Source organism: Bufo bufo, chromosome 1, assembly GCF_905171765.1.
Source record: "Bufo bufo chromosome 1, aBufBuf1.1, whole genome shotgun sequence".
NCBI lineage: Eukaryota > Metazoa > Chordata > Amphibia > Anura > Bufonidae > Bufo > Bufo bufo.
The window spans coordinates 11,161,025-11,186,273 of NC_053389.1; the positions used below are offsets into that span (position 1 = coordinate 11,161,025).

General features: G+C 45.3%; 2 protein-coding genes across 6 annotated transcripts in view; one reads left to right on the forward strand and one right to left on the reverse strand.

The window, feature by feature from the left end:
• The window catches only part of LOC120991481 (heat shock cognate 71 kDa protein-like), a 29,471-nt gene extending 27,240 nt beyond the window's left edge, over positions 1-2,231 (reverse strand). The window contains 1 exon segment of the mRNA XM_040420291.1: positions 2,128-2,231. The gene's annotated coding sequence lies outside the window, so the exon portion shown is untranslated.
• A 154-nt stretch (positions 2,232-2,385) lies between these two features.
• Positions 2,386-25,249, forward strand: part of LOC120991489 (interferon-inducible GTPase 5-like) — a 166,317-nt gene continuing 143,453 nt past the window's right edge. For 2 of the 5 annotated variants that reach the window (XM_040420311.1, XM_040420328.1), the window contains exon 1: positions 2,386-2,544. The gene's annotated coding sequence lies outside the window, so the exon portion shown is untranslated. Of the gene's footprint in view, positions 2,545-17,765; positions 17,899-25,249 lie in introns of those variants that run through there. The other 3 variants (XM_040420300.1, XM_040420306.1, XM_040420317.1) reach the window with 2 other exon arrangements.

Here is a 25,249-nt window from a genome sequence, read left to right on the forward strand (position 1 = left end):
TAGGGAATTTAGAATATCTGTACTCCTGGTAGAACTTGCTATTTTGGTTTTCCAGTTTATATCAGGAAGATTGAAATCTCCCATAATGATAACTTCTCCTTTCATTGTCATTTTAGCTATTTCTTCAACTAGTAGATCATCTAGTTCTTTAACTTGACCAGGTGGTCTATATATCACACCTACACGAGTTACTGCATGGTTAGCAAACTGCAACGTAACCCAAACTGACTCTATGTTGGCCTCACCAACTTGTATTAGGTTAGATTTAAGGCTATCTTTCACATACAGGGCCACTCCTCCTCCTTTCTTGCCTTCTCTGTCTCTTCTGTATAAAGAGTACCCTGGTATGGTTATGTCCCAGTCATTTCTTTCATTAAACCATGTCTCCGTAACAGCCACTAAATCTACATTCTCAGATGCCATTATTGACCCAAGTTCATTGATTTTTTTACCTAAACTGCGAGCATTTGTAGACAGGACTCTGAGCTTATCATTTCTTAACCTCTGTGCTTCTGACCTGTTCTGGCATTGTTTCGGGGGGCAATTGGACTCTTTTATTTTCACTCTTTTGCCCCCCCTTCCTAGTTTAAATACTCTTTTGCAAATTCTTGGAGTTGTTCACTAAGTACATTTGTTCCTTTGAGAGAAAGATGCAAACCATCTTTTTTGTACAGTTCCTTTCTATTCCAAGTAGAGCTATCATGAGAAACAAGACCAAATCCTTGCTCTTGACACCATTTACCAAGCCATATGTTGAACTCCTTTATGCGCCTCTGCCTATCATTCTGAACATTATGCACAGGCAGAACTTCAGAAAATGAAATGGTGGATGCAAAATCCTGTACGTCATTACCAAGTGTGATAAAAGATTTTTTCACCTCTGACACTTCATTGCAAGCCAGGTCATTTGTCCCTAGATGGACAAGAACATCCACGTCCCCTTCCTGCTTTGCTTGCTTAACAATATTAATAATACGCCTTCTATCTCTTCTAGCAGTAGCCCCAGGGAGACATCTCACAAAACCATTTTCTTTAAGCTCCACACTTCTTATGATTGAATCACCCAGCAACAGCTGCTTCCTTTGAGACTTCACTTTATCTTTTTTGTTGCATACATTAGACATAGGAGTCGATGGTTTCTCACCCTCTGTGCTTGAGTCCATATCCATGTTGTCCTTACATTCTGAGAGTCCTTACAACTGACTACACATCTAAAAAACGCACCAAATGTATCTTACAGCATTTGACGCATCATCGTTAAATCAACCCCATTCGTATCTCACCCTGAGTTGTGCCAGACGACTGTCTCACCTCTGCTACAGCGGCACCAAAAGGGTCAAACTACATTGCAACATGTGTCGTGTGTCATGTAGCACTAATGTCGCGTGACATTTTTTATAACGATAGTTAATGGTGTCGTACTGCGACATGTGACACGATGCGACTGCGACGCGACAGTCGGACAGAAATCCAACTTGAATTGATTTTTTGCAACTTTCGTGTTGCAGTCGCAGCATCTCGCAGTGCGACACCATTGACTATCATTATAAAAAATGTTGCGCGACTTTTCTGCGACACATGTCGCCGTGTAGCCCTAGCCTTGAGGCTTTAAGTGTGATGCGGTGCTGTATTCTACAATATTTAAAGGGCCGGTATCCCTAAGGTCTGCATTTTATAAAAGTGCAGCGGGCAGCATTGTAAGAGCTGATAGCAGAAAACGACAGATGGTAGCCAAGTGCACAGCAAATGGGATCGACGTTACCTGCTACTTCTCAAAGTTCCTGCCCACCATGTATGGTCCTAACGTGCCACCTGTCAATGCAGTAAACACCATTTCAGGAGCTGCAGAACTACACGCAGCAGTTTACTGGTTAAACTTCTACAACCCCACAGGCAATGTACACACAATGCAGACGTTATAAAGCAGTCACTACATCATGTCTCATCTGTGATACCATGCTTACAGATGTAGCAGAGCTGAATTTCTCAATTAACACTTTGCATAATCCATAAGCTTTACTTGCAGTCCTATGTAAAACCACAGAACTTATTGTGGCAGCTGACAAGCTCTGTTCTACTGTAACCATAGATACACCCTGTCCGTCTGTCTGTCCTTGTGCAGCTCACCTGTGCCAGTGCCCTCAGATATTGCCTGGTGTCTGCCCGCGGACGCCTCTATATACACTGCCGCCTGGCTCTGCACAGCTGTGACGGGATTCAGAAGCTTCTAGATGTCCCTGTGTTCCTCTCCACCCTCCCCTGCTGCCCCCCCTCAATGCCTGGCAGTCACGCAGGCACAGAGAGCGAGGGCGGGCGAGTCCAGCAGAAGAGAATATTCTGGATTTTGGCAACAATTCTCCAAAAAGTCACCCGGCCCAAATTGGCGTCATGCATATGTGGACTGCATAACTTTGTATAGGCCAGGAGATGAACCCACCACAAGCAGAACACGAGTGGTGGTCTATACCCGGACACCAATCTGATTGCACAGATGTAGCAGAGCTGAACGTGTCTAATACTCTCTGATTTCAGGTAGAACTACAGGTAAGCCAGCTGCAATCAGCCCGCACAGACAATGCAAAGAATTAAAGGACAGAGTCAGCTCTGCTACATTTACTTTTTGGAGTTGATATAATGCTTGGTTCTGACAGAGAACAAATTCAGCTCTGCCTCGTTGATATTAAAGAGGTTGTCTAGGATGAGAAAAACATGGCTGCTTTCTTCCAATATATAGACTACCCTTGTCATCAGGGTGTATGTGGTATTGCATTTCTGTTCCACTGAATCCAACAGAGCCGAACTGCAGTACCAGACACAATCCATGGATAGGGGTGGCGCTGTTTTTGGAAGAAAGCAGCCATACATTTCTAATCCTGGACAACTTCTTTAATCCCAATGAAGATGAAATTCGTACCATTCAATAACTATGGGGGACAGCAAAGAAATGTGTCCACTACAGCCGCCAGAAGGAGGGGCTCAAAGGTTTATAAAGCTCCAATTCTAGCTGTATTCATCCATGTGCGGTGGTAGATGTATAATATCTATATAGGGAACTATATAAAGAGATCATAGTGGTAGCTGTATATATCTGTATGTAGTAATCTCCTGAGCTCCCTCTAGTGGTAGCTGTATATATATGTATGTAGTAATCTCCTGAGCTCCCTCTACTGGTGGCTGTATATATCTGTATGCAGTAATCTCCTGAGCTCCCCCTAGTGGTAGCTGTATATATCTGTATGTAGTAATCTCCTGAGCTCCCTCTAGTGGTGGCTGTATATATCTGTATGTAGTAATCTCCTGAGCTCCCTCTAGTGGTAGCTGTATATATCTATATGTAGTAATCTTCTGACCTCCCTCTAGTGGTGGCTGTATATATCTGTATATAGTAATCTCCTGAACTGCCTCTAGTGGTGGCTGTATATATCTGTATGTAGTAATCTCCTGAGCTCCCTCTAGTGGTGACTGTATATATCTGTATGCAGTAATCTCCTGAGCTCCCCCTAGTGGTGGCTGTATATATCTGTATGCAGTATTCTCCTGAGCTCCCCCTAGTGGTGGCTGTATATATCTGTATGTAGTAATCTCCTGAGCTCCCTCTAGTGGTGGCTGTATATATCTGTATGTAGTAATCTCCTGACCTCCCTGTAGTGGTTGCTATATATATCTGTATGTAGTAATCTCCCGAGCTCACTCTAGTGGTGGCTGTATATATCTGTATGTAGTAATCTCCTGAGCTCCCTCTAGTGGTGGCTGTATATATCTGTATGTAGTAATCTCCTGAGCTCCCTCTAGTGGTGGCTGTATATATCTGTATGTAGTATTCTCCTGAGCTCCCTCTAGTGGTGGCTTTATATATCTGTATGTAGTAATCTCCTGAGCTCCCTCTGGTGGTGGCTGTATATATCTGTATGAAGTAATCTCCTGAACTCCCTCTAGTGGTGGCTGTATATATCTGTATATAGTAATCTCCTGAGCTCCCTCTAGTGGTGACTGTATATATCTGTATGCAGTAATCTCCTGAGCTCCCCCTAGTGGTGGCTGTATATATCTGTATGTAGTAATCTCCTGAGCTCCCTCTAGTGGTGGCTGTATATATCTGTATGTTGTAATCTCCTGGGCTCTCTCTAGTGGTGGCTGTATATATTTGTATGTAGAAATCTCCTGAGCTCCCTCTAGTGGTGACTCTATATATCTGTATGTAGTAATCTCCTGAGCTCCCTCTAGTGGTGGCTGTATATATCTGTATGTAGTAATCTCCTGAGCTTCCTCTAGTGGTAACTGTATATATCTGTATGTAGTAATCTCCTGAGCTCCCTCTAGTGGTGGCTGTATATATCTGTATGTAGTAATCTCCTGAGTTCCCTCTAGTGGTGGCTGTATATATCTATATGCAGTAATCTCCTGAGCTCCCTCTAGTGGTGGCTGTATATATCTGTATGTAGTAATTTCCTGAGCTCCCTCTAGTGGTGGCTGTATATATCTGTATGTAGTAATCTCCTAAACTCCCCCTAGTGGTGACTTTATATATCTGTATGTAGTAATCTCCTGAGCTCCCTCTAGTGGTGGCTGTATATATCTGTATGCAGTAATCTCCTGAGCTCCCTCTAGTGGTGGTTGTATATATCTGTATGTAGTAATCTCCTGAGCTCCCTCCTAGTGGTGGCTGTATATATCTGTATGTAGTAATCTCCTGGGCTCCCCCTAGTGGTGGCTGTATATATCTGTATGCAGTAATCTCCTGAGCTCCCTCTAGTGGTGACTGTATATATCTGTAGTAATCTCCTGAGTTCCCTCTAGTGGTGACTGGATATATCTCTATGCAGTAATCTCCTAAATTCTCTCTAGTGGTGGATGTATATATCTGTATGTAGTAATCTCCTGAGCTCCCTCTAGTGGTGGCTGTATATATCTGTATGTAGTAATCTCCTGAGCTCCCTCTAGTGGTGGCTGTATATATCTGTATGTAGTAATCTCCTGAGCTCCCTCTAGTGGTGGCTGTATATATCTGTATGTAGTAATCTCCTGAGCTCCCTCTAGTGGTGGCTTTATATATCTGTATGTAGTAATCTCCTGAGCTCCCTCTGGTGGTGGCTGTATATATCTGTATGTAGTAATCTCCTGAACTCCCTCTAGTGGTGGCTGTATATATCTGTATATAGTAATCTCCTGAGCTCCCTCTAGTGGTGACTGTATATATCTGTATGCAGTAATCTCCTGAGCTCCCCCTAGTGGTGGCTGTATATATCTGTATGTAGTAATCTCCTGAGCTCCCTCTAGTGGTGGCTGTATATATCTGTATGTTGTAATCTCCTGGGCTCTCTCTAGTGGTGGCTGTATATATCTGTATGTAGAAATCTCCTGAGCTCCCTCTAGTGGTGACTGTATATATCTGTATGTAGTAATCTCCTGAGCTCCCTCTAGAGGTGGCTGTATATATCTGTATGTAGTAATCTCCTGAGCATCCTCTAGTGGTAACTGTATATATCTGTATGTAGTAATCTCCTGAGCTCCCTCTAGTGGTGGCTGTATATATCTGTATGTAGTAATCTCCTGAGTTCCCTCTAGTGGTGGCTGTATATATCTATATGCAGTAATCTCCTGAGCTCCCTTTAGTGGTGGCTGTATATATCTGTATGTAGTAATTTCCTGAGCTCCCTCTAGTGGTGGCTGTATATATCTGTATGTAGTAATCTCCTAAACTCCCCCTAGTGGTGACTGTATATATCTGTATGTAGTAATCTCCTGAGCTCCCTCTAGTGGTGGCTGTATATATCTGTATGTAGTAATCTCCTGAGCTCCCTCTAGTGGTGGCTGTATATATCTGTATGTAGTAATCTCCTGAGCTCCCTCTAGTGGTGGCTGTATATATCTGTATGTAGTAATCTCCTGAGCTCCCTCTAGTGGTGGCTGTATATATCTGTATGTAGTAATCTCCTGGGCTCCCCCTAGTGGTGGCTGTATATATCTGTATGTAGTAATCTCCTGAGCTCCCTCTAGTGGTGGCTGTATATATCTGTATGCAGTAATCTCCTGAGCTCCCTCTAGTGGTGGTTGTATATATCTGTATGTAGTAATCTCCTGAGCTCCCTCCTAATGGTGGCTGTATATATCTGTATGTAGTAATCTCCTGGGCTCCCCCTAGTGGTGGCTGTATATATCTGTATGCAGTAATCTCCTGAGCTCCCTCTAGTGGTGACTGTATATATCTGTAGTAATCTCCTGAGTTCCCTCTAGTGGTGACTGGATATATCTCTATGCAGTAATCTCCTAAATTCTCTCTAGTGGTGGATGTATATATCTGTATGTAGTAATCTCCTGAGCTCCCTCTAGTGGTGGCTGTATATATCTGTATGTAATAATCTCCTGAGCTCCCTCAAGTGGTGGCTGTATAGATCTGTATGCAGTAATCTCTGCTCTCTCTACTGGTGGCTGTATATATCTGTATGTAGTAATCTCCTGAGCTCCCTCTAGTGGTGGCTGTATATATCTGTATGTAGCAATCTCCTGAGCTCCCTCTAGTGGTGGTTGTATATATCTGTATGTTGTAAACTCCTGAGATCCCTCTAGTGGTGGCTGTATATATCTGTTTATAGTAATCTCCTGAGCTTCCTCTAGTGGTGACTGTATATATATGTATGTAGTAAACTCCTGAGCTCCATCTAGTGGTGGCCATATATATCTGTATGTGTAATCTCCTGAGCTCCCTCTAGTGGTGGCTGTATATATCTGTATGTAGTAATCTCCTGAGCGCTCTCTAGTGGTGGCTGTATATATCTGTATGTAGTAATCTCCTGAGCTCCCTCTAGTGGTGGCTGTATATATCTGTATGTAGTAATCCCCTAGCTCCCCCTAGTGTTGGCTGTATAAATCTGTATGCAGTAATCCCCTGAGCTCCCTCTAGTGGTGGCTGTATATATCTGTATGTTGTAATCTCCTGGGCTCTCTCTAGTGGTGGCTGTATATATCTGTATGTAGAAATCTCCTGAGCTCCCTCTAGTGGTGACTGTATATATCTGTATGTAGTAATCTCCTGAGCTCCCTCTAGTGGTGGCTGTATATATCTGTATGTAGTAATCTCCTGAGTTCCCTCTAGTGGTGGCTGTATATATCTATATGCAGTAATCTCCTGAGCTCCCTTTAGTGGTGGCTGTATATATCTGTATGTAGTAATTTCCTGAGCTCCCTCTAGTGGTGGCTGTATATATCTGTATGTAGTAATCTCCTAAACTCCCCCTAGTGGTGACTGTATATATCTGTATGTATTAATCTCCTGAGCTCCCTCTAGTGGTGGCTGTATATATCTGTATGTAGTAATCTCCTGAGCTCCCTCTAGTGGTGGCTGTATATATCTGTATGTAGTAATCTCCTGAGCTCCCTCTAGTGGTGGCTGTATATATCTGTATGTAGTAATCTCCTGAGCTCCCTCTAGTGGTGGCTGTATATATCTGTATGTAGTAATCTCCTGGGCTCCCCCTAGTGGTGGCTGTATATATCTGTATGTAGTAATCTCCTGAGCTCCCTCTAGTGGTGGCTGTATATATCTGTATGCAGTAATCTCCTGAGCTCCCTCTAGTGGTGGTTGTATATATCTGTATGTAGTAATCTCCTGAGCTCCCTCCTAATGGTGGCTGTATATATCTGTATGTAGTAATCTCCTGGGCTCCCCCTAGTGGTGGCTGTATATATCTGTATGCAGTAATCTCCTGAGCTCCCTCTAGTGGTGACTGTATATATCTGTAGTAATCTCCTGAGCTCCCTCTAGTGGTGGCTGTATATATCTGTATGTAATAATCTCCTGAGCTCCCTCAAGTGGTGGCTGTATAGATCTGTATGCAGTAATCTCTGCTCTCTCTACTGGTGGCTGTATATATCTGTATGTAGTAATCTCCTGAGCTCCCTCTAGTGGTGGCTGTATATATCTGTATGTAGCAATCTCCTGAGCTCCCTCTAGTGGTGGTTGTATATATCTGTATGTTGTAAACTCCTGAGATCCCTCTAGTGGTGGCTGTATATATCTGTTTATAGTAATCTCCTGAGCTTCCTCTAGTGGTGACTGTATATATATGTATGTAGTAAACTCCTGAGCTCCATCTAGTGGTGGCCATATATATCTGTATGTGTAATCTCCTGAGCTCCCTCTAGTGGTGGCTGTATATATCTGTATGTAGTAATCTCCTGAGCGCTCTCTAGTGGTGGCTGTATATATCTGTATGTAGTAATCTCCTGAGCTCCCTCTAGTGGTGGCTGTATATATCTGTATGTAGTAATCCCCTAGCTCCCCCTAGTGTTGGCTGTATAAATCTGTATGCAGTAATCCCCTGAGCTCCCTCTAGTGGTGGCTGTATATATCTGTATGTTGTAATCTCCTGGGCTCTCTCTAGTGGTGGCTGTATATATCTGTATGTAGAAATCTCCTGAGCTCCCTCTAGTGGTGACTGTATATATCTGTATGTAGTAATCTCCTGAGCTCCCTCTAGTGGTGGCTGTATATATCTGTATGTAGTAATCTCCTGAGTTCCCTCTAGTGGTGGCTGTATATATCTATATGCAGTAATCTCCTGAGCTCCCTTTAGTGGTGGCTGTATATATCTGTATGTAGTAATTTCCTGAGCTCCCTCTAGTGGTGGCTGTATATATCTGTATGTAGTAATCTCCTAAACTCCCCCTAGTGGTGACTGTATATATCTGTATGTATTAATCTCCTGAGCTCCCTCTAGTGGTGGCTGTATATATCTGTATGTAGTAATCTCCTGAGCTCCCTCTAGTGGTGGCTGTATATATCTGTATGTAGTAATCTCCTGAGCTCCCTCTAGTGGTGGCTGTATATATCTGTATGTAGTAATCTCCTGAGCTCCCTCTAGTGGTGGCTGTATATATCTGTATGTAGTAATCTCCTGGGCTCCCCCTAGTGGTGGCTGTATATATCTGTATGTAGTAATCTCCTGAGCTCCCTCTAGTGGTGGCTGTATATATCTGTATGCAGTAATCTCCTGAGCTCCCTCTAGTGGTGGTTGTATATATCTGTATGTAGTAATCTCCTGAGCTCCCTCCTAATGGTGGCTGTATATATCTGTATGTAGTAATCTCCTGGGCTCCCCCTAGTGGTGGCTGTATATATCTGTATGCAGTAATCTCCTGAGCTCCCTCTAGTGGTGACTGTATATATCTGTAGTAATCTCCTGAGTTCCCTCTAGTGGTGACTGGATATATCTCTATGCAGTAATCTCCTAAATTCTCTCTAGTGGTGGCTGTATATATCTGTATGTAGTAATCTCCTGAGCTCCCTCTAGTGGTGGCTGTATATATCTGTATGTAATAATCTCCTGAGCTCCCTCAAGTGGTGGCTGTATAGATCTGTATGCAGTAATCTCTGCTCTCTCTACTGGTGGCTGTATATATCTGTATGTAGTAATCTCCTGAGCTCCCTCTAGTGGTGGCTGTATATATCTGTATGTAGCAATCTCCTGAGCTCCCTCTAGTGGTGGTTGTATATATCTGTATGTTGTAAACTCCTGAGATCCCTCTAGTGGTGGCTATATATATCTGTTTATAGTAATCTCCTGAGCTTCCTCTAGTGGTGACTGTATATATATGTATGTAGTAAACTCCTGAGCTCCCTCTAGTGGTGGCTGTATATATCTGTATGTTGTAATCTCATGAGCTCCCTCTAGTGGTGGCTGTATATATCTGTATGTAGTAATCTGCTGAGCTCCCTCTAGTGGTGGCCGTATATATCTGTATGTAGTAATCTCCTGAGCTATAAAAATATCATAACGGGAGATATATATATTTTTATAAATAAAATCTCCTGAGCTCCCTCTAGTGGTATATTTTAGTATTATACAATTTAGTTAGATGAGCAGAGCTCTTTTATACAGATACATCATATGCATATAGAATTCTGAACCTGTGAATACAATTAGCTCTAATAAATTAGCCTATTAGGAGGGGGGGGGGGTTTCATTGGAAAATGATGATTTCTGAAAATGCCCTTTTTACCATAATGTATGGGGCAGGATGAGCCTACTTTCCAACAGGATTTGTGTATGACTTTTTTTCACTACTTTGCATTACAGGGGTTGCTCTTTGGTGGAAGGGCTTAAAAGTGTCACACAGTTTAGGATTTATGTATTAGCTTGTATGGCACAGTAGTATACCGAACAGTAGAGTACGGTACCGTATTGTATGGCACAGTAGTATACCGAACAGTAGAGTACAGTACCGTAGTGCATGGCGCAGTAGTATATGTTACAGTAGTGTATGGCACAGTCAGGGCTGGCGTCAGCACCCGGCATACCCGGGCAAGTGCTCCTGGTGGGGCCCACTGCACTGCTATGAGTGAAGGGAGCTGCGGTCATTACTGCTTCGGGCCCTGAGGGCAGAAGGGGCCCAGGAGCAGTAGCAGGGCCGCAGCTTTCAGAATGGAGCAAGGGAGCATCAACAGCATGCAGAAGCTGGCTGCTGCTGTCCTCCTTACAAGCTCCTGTGCTGCAGAGCTTCAGACTCGACCCCTCTTCACTCCAGCAGAGAAGATATGTTGCCTGAGAAGCTTCTCACACGCCCCCTCTACACAGGACCTGCAGCCTGAGGAGGAGAGGGAAGGCAGGGCTGGAGCAGCAGTGTGAAGAAATGCAGACAGTCTGTGAGTGAGCATGCACTGTGACTCTCTCTTCTCTGTGGGACAGGAGGGGGGGGGGGACTCTTGGAGCTGCTGATGGATGCTATAGTAGACCAGCAGCTTCATGCTATTTAGTTGTTTTACTGCTTCATTAAGCAGTTTCACTCCATGACACCTGCCCCCCCCCCCCCCCCCCCCCATATCCTGTCCTATCTCATCCTCCTGGAGCCCCTGCTGTCTCCTTTCCTCCCTCATGTATCCAGAGCTCCTGTTCCACCCTCCTATCGCCCTGCACAGACCTTCTGCCCCTACTTGTTGTATGAATCCCCCTCAGAGCCCCTTCCTCCTACTTGCTGTGTCCACCCATCCTGTCTATCCAGGTCCCCAGGCCCCTGTCTCACTCCTCTGCCTCTCATTATGGTGGTGCCTAAACTGTATTCACCATAAGGACATTCTAATATCACAGGGTCATGTGACTGTGCCCCCCACCCCGTACTGTGCCCCGTTATACCTTGCATTGTGCCCTCTTACCACACCCTGTACAGTGCCCCTCGTCATTTCCTGTACTGTGCCCTCTTATACCCTTTTATCCAGTCACTGTATGGCGGTGTTATCCAATCACTGTATGGCGCTGTTATACAGTCACTGTATGGCGGTGTTATCCAGTTACTATATGGCATTTTTACCCGGTCACTGTATGGAGATGCTATCCAGTTACTGTATGGTGGTGTTATCCAGTCACTGTATGGCGGTGTTATCCAGTTACTGTATGGCGGTTTTGTCCAGTCACTGTATGGAAGTATCCAGTCACTGTATGGTGGTGTTATCCAGTCACTGTATGGCGGTGTTATCCAGTTACTATATGGCGGTTTTATCCGGTCACTGTATGTAAGTGGTATCCAGTTACTGTATGGTGGTGTTATCCAGATACTGTATGGTGGTGTTATCCAGTCACTGTATGGAAGTATCCAGTCACTGTATGGTGGTGTTATCCAGTCACTGTATGGTGGTGTTATCCAGTCACTGTATGGTGGTGTTATCCAGTCACTGTATGGTGGTGTTATCCAGTCACTGTAGGGAAGTATCCAGTCACTGTATGGAAGTATCCAGTCACTGTATGGTGGTGTTATCCAGTCACTGTATGGTGGTGTTATCCAGTCACTGTATGGTGGTGTTATCCAGTCACTGTATGGAAGTATCCAGTCACTGTATGGAAGTATCCAGTCACTGTATGGTGGTGTTATCCGGTCACTGTATAGAGGTGTTATCCAGATACTGTATAGCGGTGTTACCCGGTTACTGTATAGAAGTGTTATCCAGATACTGTATAGAAGTGTTATCCAGATACTGTATAGAAGTGTTATCCAGATACTGTATAGAAGTGTTATCCAGATACTGTATAGAGGTGTTATCCAGATACTGTATGGCGGTGTTATCCAGTTACTGTATGGCCATAACTGTATCCCCTTCCCTGCCCACGCCACTTTTTTTAGACCTGGCATGAGTGGGGAAAAGTTGCCGATTGTGGCGCAAAGGACCTTTGCACCACAATCTTTGTCAGAAATACGGGGTTCATACAAAAATTTGCTGTGGGGCCCAGTCAGTTCTAGCTAGTGAGGGCCTCTTACACAGTATAATGACCCCCAGTGCCCCCCCATTTAGTATAATGATCCCTAATGACCCTCAACTCAGTATAATGACCCCCAGTGCCCCCTCCATACAGTATAAACCCCAGTGTGGGGGTCACTGGGGGTCATTATTGTGAATGGGGGGTGACTGAGAGTCATTATTCTGAACTGAGGGCCACTGTGGGGTCATTATACTGTGTGGGGGGCCACTGGGGTTATTATACTGTGTGTGGGGGCATTGGGGGTTCATTATACTGCGTGAAGGGCCCCTAGTGGTCATTATACTGTATGGGGGCCACTGGGGGTCATTATACGGTGTGGGAGCCACAGGGGGACATGTAAATGTAAAAAAATGCCACAAAGGGGCCCACTGAGATTTATCACCCAAGGGCCCACATGAACCTGGAGCCGGCCCTGGGTACAGTAGTGTATGGCACAGTAGATTGTTACAGTAGTGTACAGAACAGTAGTGTATGGTACAGTAGTGTATGGTACAGTAGTGTATGGTACAGTAATATACAGAACAGTAGTGTATGGTACAGTAGTGTATGACACAGTAGTGTATGGTACAGTAATATACAGAACAGTAGTGTATGGTACAGTAGTATATGGTACAGTAGTGTATGACACAGTAGTGTATGGTACAGTAGTATTTGGCACAGTAATATACAGAACAGTAGAGTATGGTACAGTAGTGTATGGTACAGTAGTGTTCGGCACAGTATTATATGGCACAGTATTGTATGGTACAGTAGTGTATGGCACAGTATTATATGGCACAGTATTGTATGGTACAGTAGTGTATGGTACAGTAGTGTATGGCGCAGTAGTGTATGGCACAGTAGTGTATGGCACAGTATTGTATGGTACAGTAGTGTATGGTACAGTAGTGTATGGCGCAGTAGTGTATGGCACAGTAGTATATGGCACAGTATTGTATGGTACAGTAGTGTATGGTACAGTAGTGTATGGCGCAGTAGTGTATGGCACAGTAGTGTATGGCGCAGTAGTGTATGGCACAGTAGTGTATGGTACAGTAGTGTATGGTACAGTAGTGTATGGCACAGTATTGTATGGTACAGTAGTGTATGGTACAGTAGTGTATGGCGCAGTAGTGTATGGCACAGTAGTGTATGGCGCAGTAGTGTATGGCACAGTAGTGTATGGCGCAGTAGTATATGGTACAGTAGTATATGGCGCAGTAGTGTATGGTACAGTAGTATGAAGAAAAAGAGGTTTTGTCCAGCTTGTAATTGTGGTAACCCAAAAGGCTTCTTTATTAAATATTCAGTATAAAATCCAGGTACAGAAAGCAGAGTCTGAGTCATGAGTAAGGGCTGAGATTGTATTGTGCCCGAAACATGTAGAATCTGCTTTCTGTACCTGGATTTTATACTGAATATTTAATAAAGAAGCCTTTTGGGTTACCACAATTACAAGCTGGACAAAACCTCTTTTTCTTCATACTTCCGTATTTCTCCTGATTCGGGTGAAGGAGTTGTTCCGTGCTACAACAGTGGAATCCCTGGCAGGTGAGAGCTGCTCAAAATCTCTGTTTTCTCCTATGGCACAGTAGTATATAGCACAGTAGTATATGGCACAGTAGTATATAGCACAGTAGTATATGGCACAGTAGTATATGGCACAGTAGTATATGGCACAGTAGTATATGGCACAGTAGTGTATGGTACAGTAGTGTATGGTACAGTAGTGTATGGTACAGTAGTATATGGCACAGTAGTATATGGCACAGTAGTATATAGCACAGTAGTATATAGCACAGTAGTATATAGCACAGTAGTATATGGCACAGTAGTATATGGCACAGTAGTATATGGCACAGTAGTATATGGCACAGTAGTATATGGCACAGTAGTATATAGCACAGTAGTATATGGCACAGTAGTATATGGCACAGTAGTATATAGCACAGTAGTATATAGCACAGTAGTATATGGCACAGTAGTATATGGCACAGTAGTATATGGCACAGTAGTATATGGCACAGTAGTATATGGCGCAGTAGTTAACAGAACAGTAGTATATGGCACAGTAGTATATGGCGCAGTAGTATATGGCACAGTAGTATATGGCACAGTAGTATATGGCACAGTAGTATATGGCACAGTAGTATATAGCACAGTAGTATATAGCACAGTAGTATATGGCACAGTAGTATATGGCACAGTAGTTAACAGAACAGTAGTATATGGCACAGTAGTATATAGCACAGTAGTATATGGTACAGTAGTATACGGCGCAGTAGTATATGGCACAGTAGTATATGGCGCAGTAGTTAACAGAACAGTAGTATATAGCACAGTAGTTAACAGAACAATAGTATATGGCACAGTAGTATATGGCACAGTAGTATACGGCACAGTAGTGTATGGCACAGTAGTATATGGCACAGTAGTATATGGCACAGTAGTATATAGCACAGTAGTATATAGCACAGTAGTATATGGCACAGTAGTATATGGCACAGTAGTATATAGCACAGTAGTATATAGCACAGTAGTATATGGCACAGTAGTATATAGCACAGTAGTATATAGCACAGTAGTATATAGCACAGTAGTATATAGCACAGTAGTATATGGCACAGTAGTATATAGCACAGTAGTATATAGCACAGTAGTATATAGCACAGTAGTATATGGCACAGTAGTATATAGCACAGTAGTATATAGCACAGTAGTATATGGCACAGTAGTATATGGCACAGTAGTTAACAGAACAGTAGTATATGGCACAGTAGTATATGGCACAGTAGTATATGGCGCAGTAGTTAACAGAACAGTAGTATATGGCACAGTAGTATATGGCGCAGTAGTTAACAGAACAGTAGTATATGGCACAGTAGTATATGGTGCAGTAGTATATGGCACAGTAGTATATGGTACAGTAGTATACGGCACAGTAGTGTATGGCACAGTAGTATATGGCACAGTAGTATACGGCACAGTAGTATATAGCACAGTAGTTAACAGAACAGTAGTATATGGCACAGTAGTATACGGCACAGTAGTGTATGGTACAGTAGTGTATGGTGCAGTAGTATATAGCACAGTAGTATATAGCACAGTAGTAAATGGCACAGTAGTATACGGCACAGTAGTATATGGCGCAGTAGTGTATGGTACAGTAGTGTATGGTGCAGTAGTATATGGCACAGTAGTATATGGCGCAGTAGTATATGGCACAGTAGTATATGGCGCAGTAGTATATGGCACAGTAGTATATGGCACAGTAGTATATGGTACAGTAGTATACGGCACAGTAGTATATGGCACAGTAGTATACGGCACAGTAGTGTATGGTACAGTAGTGTATGGTGCAGTAGTATATAGCACAGTAGTATATAGCACAGTAGTAAATGGCACAGTAGTATACGGCACAGTAGTATATGGCGCAGTAGTGTATGGTACAGTAGTGTATGGTGCAGTAGTATATGGCACAGTAGTATATGGCGCAGTAGTATATGGCGCAGTAGTATATGGCGCAGTAGTATATGGCACAGTAGTATATGGCACAGTAGTATATGGTACAGTAGTATACGGCACAGTAGTGTATGGCACAGTAGTATATGGCGCAGTAGTATATGGCACAGTAGTATACGGCACAGTAGTATATGGCACAGTAGTGTATGGCACAGTAGTGTATGGTACAGTAGTATATGGCACAGTAGTATATGGCACAGTAGTATATGGCACAGTAGTATATGGCGCAGTAGTATATGGTACAGTAGTGTATGGTACAGTAGTGTATGGTACAGTAGTATATGGCACAGTAGTATATAGCGCAGTAGTATACGGCACAGTAGTATATGGCACAGTAGTATATAGCGCAGTAGTATACGGCACAGTAGTATATGGCACAGTAGTATACGGCACAGTAGTATATGGCGCAGTAGTGTATGGTACAGTAGTGTATGGTACAGTAGTATATGGCGCAGTAGTATATGGCACAGTAGTGTATGGTACAGTAGTATATGGCACAGTAGTGTATGGTACAGTAGTGTATGGTACAGTAGTATATGGCACAGTAGTATATGGCACAGTAGTATATGGCACAGTAGTATATGGTACAGTAGTATATGGCACAGTAGTATATGGTACAGTAGTATACGGCACAGTAGTGTATGGTACAGTAGTGTATGGTACAGTAGTATATGGCACAGTAGTATATGGCGCAGTAGTATATGGCGCAGTAGTATATGGCGCAGTAGTATATGGTACAGTAGTATATGGCGCAGTAGTATATGGCGCAGTAGTATATGGCGCAGTAGTATATGGTACAGTAGTATACGGCGCAGTAGTATATGGCGCAGTAGTATATGGCGCAGTAGTATACGGCACAGTAGTATATAGCACAGTAGTATATGGCACAGTAGTATATAACCGGCCTCCATAGTCCACTGCAGCCATGATGTGGGGGTATATTTTAGGGAGGTGACTGCAGCGAGCTCCGGTTTCTTTGGAGGTGTTGGATGTCCGATGCACAGGTGGCGGTGACCCGGCGGCGGGGGATTAGTCTCCAGTCTTTATATAAACCCTGCGCTGCGTCCTTGTCAGAACGTCTTGAGTTCAAACTACTAAACAGAAGGAAATTAGCAACGGAGACAAATCTGATCTGAGAGGCGGCCGGGAGACATGGCATGATAGCCGGACAGATTTAGAAGCTGGAAGTGGCGGAGTGGTATTCCTCTGGCAGCTCTAGTTACTAACATTGTGGCCATGGAAACATGGAGAGATTTCCCATGTTGTTAATGGAGCGCCCCCGTGTGTCAGTGCCAGGTATTGACATTGAGTGACCTCATGCACTAACTTATATATAGCGCTGGGTCTGAGGGGGCGGATCATAGCGCAGGGAGTCCGAGATTGCCAAAATAAATTCCTGTCATGGTCCACCCCCTCAGTGCATCAGTTTGGAGTGTTCCACTAATCATTGGGGGTCCAACACCCGGCACCCCCACCGATCAGCTACACAGCTCCATGGTGACCATTCACTTCAATGGGGGCGGCGCTGCAGTATCCACTGCTCAATGGATGGCGCTGAGCAGTTCCAGCGGCTATATCCAGCTGATCGGCGGGGGACAGGTTGTCTGACGTCCACCAATCAGATATTGAAGGCCTTATCCCCAGGATAGTCCATCAATAGCAAAATCTTGGACTTTTCCTGAACATTGCTCTTTTGGGACTTTTTGTTTGTTTTTACTGTTCCGGGAGAAATAACTTTTTTATTTTTCCGTTGTCGTAGTCATACAAAGGCTCGTTTTTTGCCAGATCGTTGTCTTTATTGGGTATGTTTGACTAATACAGGTCATTACCAACGAGATGACACCAGTTATGGGAACATTTTTGATTGCTTTCAAGTTTTTTAATAAATAAATAAGATTTTATTTCCTGGGTTCAGTGTTCCTCTCCATGATCCCGGCAGGATGACGATGCAGGTGACCGGCCAGCAGATGGCGCAAGAGATAAACGGTTCAGTTTCCTGCAGAGGGAAAAAAAGAGAGAAAAAAAAGAAGAAACTTTCGTTTCACTTTCATTTCTCAAGAACTGGAACAGAATTCAAGGTTTTGATAATCAGGAGAGGCGTCTGAACTACACCAAGGGCGAGAGGACAGCAGGGTGCGCTGACAGGTAGGTATGTCCACTTACTGAGCGTGGTTGTCATTCAGCAACAGAAATTAAGATTCTTCCTTAACATCATAGAAACTGAGGAGGTGAAAGGGTTAATGTCACTCTGTACGGGGAGATGAGGTAGTGATGGGAGTACTGGGGGCACTGTGGTAGTGATTAGGGCACTGTGGCAGTGACAGGGTACTGTGGTAGTAATCAGGATACTGTGGTAGTGATAAGGGCACTGTGGTAGTGATCAGGGCACTGTGGTAGTGATCAGGGTACTGTGGTAGTGATAAGGGCACTGTGGTAGTGATCAGGGTACTGTGGTAGTGATAAGGGCACTGTGGTAGTGATAAGGGCACTGTGGTAGTGATAAGGGCACTGTGGTAGTAATCAGGGCACTGTGGTAGTGATCAGGGCACTGTGGTAGTGATAAGAGCACTGTGGTAGTGATCAGGGCACTGTGGTAGTAATCATGGCACTGTGGTAGTGATAAGGGCACTGTGGTAGTGATCAGGGCACTGTGGTAGTGATAAGGGCACTGTGGTAGTGATAAGGGCACTGTGGTAGTGATCAGGGTACTGTGGTAGTGATAAGGGCACTGTGGTAGTGATCAGGGTACTGTGGTAGTGATCAGGGTACTGTGGTAGTGATAAGGGCACTGTGGTAGTGATAAGGGCACTGTGGTAGTGATAAGGGCACTGTGGTAGTGATAAGGGCACTGTGGTAGTGATAAGAGCACTGTGGTAGTGATAAGGGCACTGTGGTAGTAATCATGGCACTGTGGTAGTGATCAGGGCACTGTGGTAGTGATAAGGGCACTGTGGTAGTAATCAGGGCACTGTGGTAGTGATAAGGGCACTGTGGTAGTGATAAGGGCACTGTGGTAGTGATAAGGGCACTGTGGTAGTGATCAGGGCACTGTGGTAGTAATCAGGATACTGTGGTAGTGATCAGGGCACTGTGGTAGTGATAAGGGCACTGTGGTAGTGATAAGGGCACTGTGGTAGTGATAAGGGCACTGTGGCAGTGATCAGGGCACTGTGGTAGTGATAAGGGCACTGTGGTAGTAATCAGGGCACTGTGGTAGTGATCAGGGCACTGTGGTAGTGATCAGGGTACTGTGGTAGTGATAAGGGCACTGTGGTAAGGATAAGGGCACTGTGGTAGTGATCATGGCACTGTGGTAGTGATCAGGGCACTGTGGTAGTGATCATGGCACTGTGGTAGTGATCAGGGCACTGTGGTAGTAATCAGGGCACTGTGGTAGTGATCAGGGCACTGTGGTAGTGATCAGGGCACTGTGGTAGTAATCATGGCACTGTGGTAGTGATCATGGCACTGTGGTAGTGATCAGGGCACTGTGGTAGTGATCATGGCACTGTGGTAGTGATAAGGGCACTGTGGTAGTGATCAGGGCACTGTGGTAGTGATCAGGGCACTGTGGTAGTGATCATGGCACTGTGGTAGTGATAAGGGCACTGTGGTAGTAATCAGGGCACTGTGGTAGTGATCAGGGCACTGTGGTAGTGATCAGGGTACTGTGGTAGTGATAAGGGCACTGTGGTAGTAATCATGGCACTGTGGTAGTGATCAGGGCACTGTGGTAGTGATAAGGGCACTGTGGTAGTGATAAGGGCACTGTGGTAGTGATCAGGGCACTGTGGTAGTAATCAGGATACTGTGGTAGTGATCAGGGCACTGTGGTAGTGATAAGGGCACTGTGGTAGTGATAAGGGCACTGTGGTAGTGATAAGGGCACTGTGGTAGTGATAAGGGCACTGTGGCAGTGATCAGGGCACTGTGGTAGTGATAAGGGCACTGTGGTAGTAATCAGGGCACTGTGGTAGTGATCAGGGCACTGTGGTAGTGATCAGGGTACTGTGGTAGTGATAAGGGCACTGTGGTAAGGATAAGGGCACTGTGGTAGTGATCATGGCACTGTGGTAGTGATCAGGGCACTGTGGTAGTGATCAGGGCACTGTGGTAGTGATCAGGGCACTGTGGTAGTAATCAGGGCACTGTGGTAGTGATCAGGGCACTGTGGTAGTGATCAGGGCACTGTGGTAGTAATCATGGCACTGTGGTAGTGATCATGGCACTGTGGTAGTGATCAGGGCACTGTGGTAGTGATCATGGCACTGTGGTAGTGATAAGGGCACTGTGGTAGTGATCAGGGCACTGTGGTAGTGATCAGGGCACTGTGGTAGTGATCATGGCACTGTGGTAGTGATAAGGGCACTGTGGTAGTGATCAGGGCACTGTGGTAGTAATCAGGGCACTGTGGTAGTGATCAGGGCACTGTGGTAGTGATCAGGGTACTGTGGTAGTGATAAGGGCACTGTGGTAAGGATAAGGGCACTGTGGTAGTGATCATGGCACTGTGGTAGTGATCAGGGCACTGTGGTAGTGATCATGGCACTGTGGTAGTGATCAGGGCACTGTGGTAGTGATCAGGGCACTGTGGTAGTAATCAGGGCACTGTGGTAGTGATCAGGGCACTGTGGTAGTGATCAGGGCACTGTGGTAGTAATCATGGCACTGTGGTAGTGATCATGGCACTGTGGTAGTGATCAGGGCACTGTGGTAGTGATCAGGGCACTGTGGTAGTGATCATGGCACTGTGGTAGTGATCAGGGCACTGTGGTAGTGATCAGGGCACTGTGGTAGTGATCAGGGCACTGTGGTAGTGATCAGGGCACTGTGGTAGTGATCAGGGTACTGTGGTAGTGATAAGGGCACTGTGGTAAGGATAAGGGCACTGTGGTAGTGATCATGGCACTGTGGTAGTGATCAGGGCACTGTGGTAGTGATCATGGCACTGTGGTAGTGATCAGGGCACTGTGGTAGTAATCAGGGCACTGTGGTAGTGATCAGGGCACTGTGGTAGTGATCAGGGCACTGTGGTAGTAATCATGGCACTGTGGTAGTGATCATGGCACTGTGGTAGTGATCAGGGCACTGTGGTAGTGATCATGGCACTGTGGTAGTGATAAGGGCACTGTGGTAGTGATCAGGGCACTGTGGTAGTGATCAGGGCACTGTGGTAGTGATCATGGCACTGTGGTAGTGATAAGGGCACTGTGGTAGTAATCAGGGCACTGTGGTAGTGATCAGGGCACTGTGGTAGTGATCAGGGTACTGTGGTAGTGATAAGGGCACTGTGGTAAGGATAAGGGCACTGTGGTAGTGATCATGGCACTGTGGTAGTGATCAGGGCACTGTGGTAGTGATCATGGCACTGTGGTAGTGATCAGGGCACTGTGGTAGTGATCAGGGCACTGTGGTAGTAATCAGGGCACTGTGGTAGTGATCAGGGCACTGTGGTAGTGATCAGGGCACTGTGGTAGTAATCATGGCACTGTGGTAGTGATCATGGCACTGTGGTAGTGATCAGGGCACTGTGGTAGTGATCAGGGCACTGTGGTAGTGATCATGGCACTGTGGTAGTGATCAGGGCACTGTGGTAGTGATCAGGGCACTGTGGTAGTGATCATGGCACTGTGGTAGTGATCAGGGCACTGTGGTAGTGATCAGGGCACTGTGGTAGTGATCAGGGCACTGTGGTAGTGATCAGGGCACTGTGGTAGTGATCAGGGCACTGTGGGCATGAGGAGGGTATTATGACTTTGTACAGGTACTATGGCGGGGATGATACTGTGGCTACTGAGAGGGTGTTATGAATGTGTGAGGGGTACTGAGGCTGTCAGCAGGTTATTTTAGGGCAGGGACAGCAACCTTCGGCACTTCAGTTGCTGTGAAACTACAACTCCCAGCATTTCCAATTGTTCAGCTGTTCTTGGGAGTTGTAGTTTCAGAGCAGCTGGAGAGCGGGAGGTTGCAGATCCCTGTGTTAGGGAGCAATGTTGTGGTAATGAGAGTACTGCGGTAGTGAGGGGGCATTGTGACTATGTACAGGGCGATGTAATGGTGATGCTGGTACCGAGGCTGTGCGGGGGATGTCATGACGGGCACTGGGGCAGTGATGGGGGCGCAGTATCTTTATCGGGCTCTACTTTTTTCAGATTGACCCATTAACATATGTTGAGACACAATACTGCGATTATTTACAATAGGTCACTAGGACCACAAATTGTCTCTGGGTTTACATATGTTACTAATTGACTATATAAAATATAACATTTATTCCTTGTCTCTAAAATTACTATCTGAAACTGACACTTACAATGATCCGCTGGGTCGGCACTACTGGTAATGCCTGGCTATATGGAGCGGCGGTGCTGGCTAGGGGGCCGTACTTCATACTACTGTGCATACTGTTTATTTTACATGCGGTCCTCTCATGCTATGTTCATGTAGCTCTGTTTGTCTCACAGTGCGCTACTTAGGAGTAAATTACTCCCCTGCTAGCGCTCTCTATTCGCTCTATATTGTATCATACTCTTGGCTGATGCAGACATAAGTTCACACTCTGCCCCCCGACATGTTTCGCCAAGCTCTTGGCGTCTTCAGGGGTTTGGGCAGTTTGCTCGTGAACGGGGGCGGAACCAAGCTTTTAATACCTCGCTCACAGCGTCATAGTTACGGCAGCTACTATGTAGCACTCTTGTTTCCAAGTGGCTTTCTTGGCCTATCAGTGATAGTATTGTAGCCATCGCTACCATAGGGTGCCTCCCACAGGGCCCTTGTCCAATCCGGATTGGCCTCGGTTTGCGCTTGTATCAGGACTTAGCTCCTGTTGGACCTGACAGGTTCCAATGCGCATGTCTTGATACTTCTATCTTGAGTGCGATCTTTACTGTTATACTGCGCATGCGCTCGAACTTAAAGCTATGGGTAATTGCATGCCGGTACTCGTGCACACTCTCACGCCGCTCTCACCCACTGCGGGACAATCTCATGCTATTTGTTATCTTCGAATCCGCATATCAGGGCACTTATAAATTCCGGTATGTCTTTCCAGCTTATCTGCGCATGCGTGCAGTCTTAGAAATTATGTGATGACCGTCACCCTTTATTGCGCATGCGTCAGGTCTCTATACCTATCGGAGCTTGCAGCTACTTATGCGCATCCCTGAGCTCTTGTTTCTCTCTACGGTATCGCCCCTGGACTGCGCTTGCGTGTAGTCTTAGAATTTAGTAGCAGTCTCCTACTGTTGCACTCTCGCGTGCTTGATCTAGCCTGCGCATGCGTCAGCACATAGATTTCAGCCAGATGTTGATAATACTGCAGTTTCTCTACTGTCTGCCCTTTGGTGCAGTCTCAGTGCTACTGCCGGTCATCCCCTACTGCGCATACTGCCGGTCATCTCCTACTGCGCACACTGCCGGTCATCCCCTACTGCGCACACTGCCGGTCATCCCCTACTGCGCACACTGCCGGTCATCCCCTACTGCGCACACTGCCGGTCATCTCCTACTGCGCACACTGCCGGTCATCCCCTACTGCGCACACTGCCGGTCATCCCCTACTGCGCACACTGCCGGTCATCCCCTACTGCGCACACTGCCGGTCATCCCCTACTGCGCACACTGCCGGTCCTCCCCTACTGCGCACACTGCCGGTCATCCCCTACTGCGCACACTGCCGGTCATCTCCTACTGCGCACACTGCCGGTCATCCCCTACTGCGCACACTGCCGGTCATCCCCTACTGCGCACACTGCCGGTCATCCCCTACTGCGCACACTGCCGGTCATCCCCTACTGCGCACACTGCCGGTCATCCCCTACTGCGCACACTGCCGGTCATCCCCTACTGCGCACACTGCCGGTCATCTCCTACTGCGCACACTGCCGGTCATCCCCTACTGCGCACACTGCCGGTCATCTCCTACTGCGCACACTGCCGGTCATCCCCTACTGCGCACACTGCCGGTCATCTCCTACTGCGCACACTGCTCGGCTGCACAGCGCTCCGAGTTATTTAATATCAGCTTGTTTAGGGTTTATTTATGCCGATACTGACTTGCCACTTAACTGCGCATGCGTGCAGTATTGGAGTAAAAGTAATTTCATATTGCTGCGCCCATACATCCAGGGCTATATAGTACTTATGTAGGAGAATAGAGTTAGGCCAGATGACTAGAGCCCCCATACTCATATCCAGAATGATGCTTTATATATAGGGCCTGCTCTTAGTGCTTACAATACATGTCGGTTCTATTCCTTTATCTACCCTACTTCACACATTAGTGGATGTGGCCACATTAATCACTATGGCCCTTATTGCACATTTATATAGCGTGGGTGCTGTCACCTTAGCTTTTGCTTTTTCCCCGCATAGTACTGCCGCTCCACACGAGATCTTATGTTGCTCCTCAGCATTTACCCTATATACTGTTATCATTTTATGTCAGGTTGTAATAATGCTGTCCATTCTTCACGTCACTTTTCTCCCCATCTCGCAAGGGTAAGTTCAACTATGGATACGTTTTTGTTTTGTTTATATTATTTATTTTTATTGATTGTTTTTGCTACTTTTCCTTTACTTTACTTCCCTCTATCCACTTTTATTATGTTATCCCTGCGTCTATGGGATGGTGCTGTCCTTTCCATATTGACTTGAAGTAAGTGACATTATTTATTTCTAGCTCCTATTTAAGGGTTAATGGCTGGTCTGCTGTTTTGGCTGGTTCAGAAGCTGGTATACCGTCATATAGCAGTTTGCACTCTTCTTCAAACCCTCGATCGTAGAACAGTTCCTTTTGGCTCGAAGGTATTGTCCAATTGGGATGCCCTTTTTCAGGGTAATTGGGTGATGACTTCCCCAGTGTAATAAATTATTTGTAGAGGTGGGCTTTCTATAGATATTTGTACGGACACTGCCATCATCTTCCAGGACAATCGTTAGGTCTAAAAAAATTGTTTGTGTATTCTGCGACAAAATGATACCAATAAAGGAATTTGTTAATCCTTAAGACAACAAAAAATATCAAATCCAAGAATATACAGTACAGACCAAAAGTTTGGACACTCCTTCTCATTCAAATAGTTTTCGTTATTTTCATGACTATGAAGGCATCAAAACTATGAATTAACACATGTGGAATTATATACATAACAAACAAGTGTGAAACAACTGAAAATATGTCATATTCTAGGTTCTTCAAAGTAGCCACCTTTTGCTTTGATTACTGCTTTGCACACTCTTGGCATTCTCTTGATGAGCTTCAAGAGGTAGTCCCCTGAAATGGTTTTCACTTCACAGCTGTGCCCTGTCAGGTTTAATAAGTGGGATTTCTTGCCTTATAAATGGGGTTGGGACCATCAGTTGAGTTGAGGAGAAGTCAGGTGGATACACAGCTGATAGTCCTACTGAATAGACTGTTAGAATTTGTATTATGGCAAGAAAAAAGCAGCGAAGTAAAGAAAAACGAGTGGCCATCATTACTTTAAGAAATGAAGGTCAGT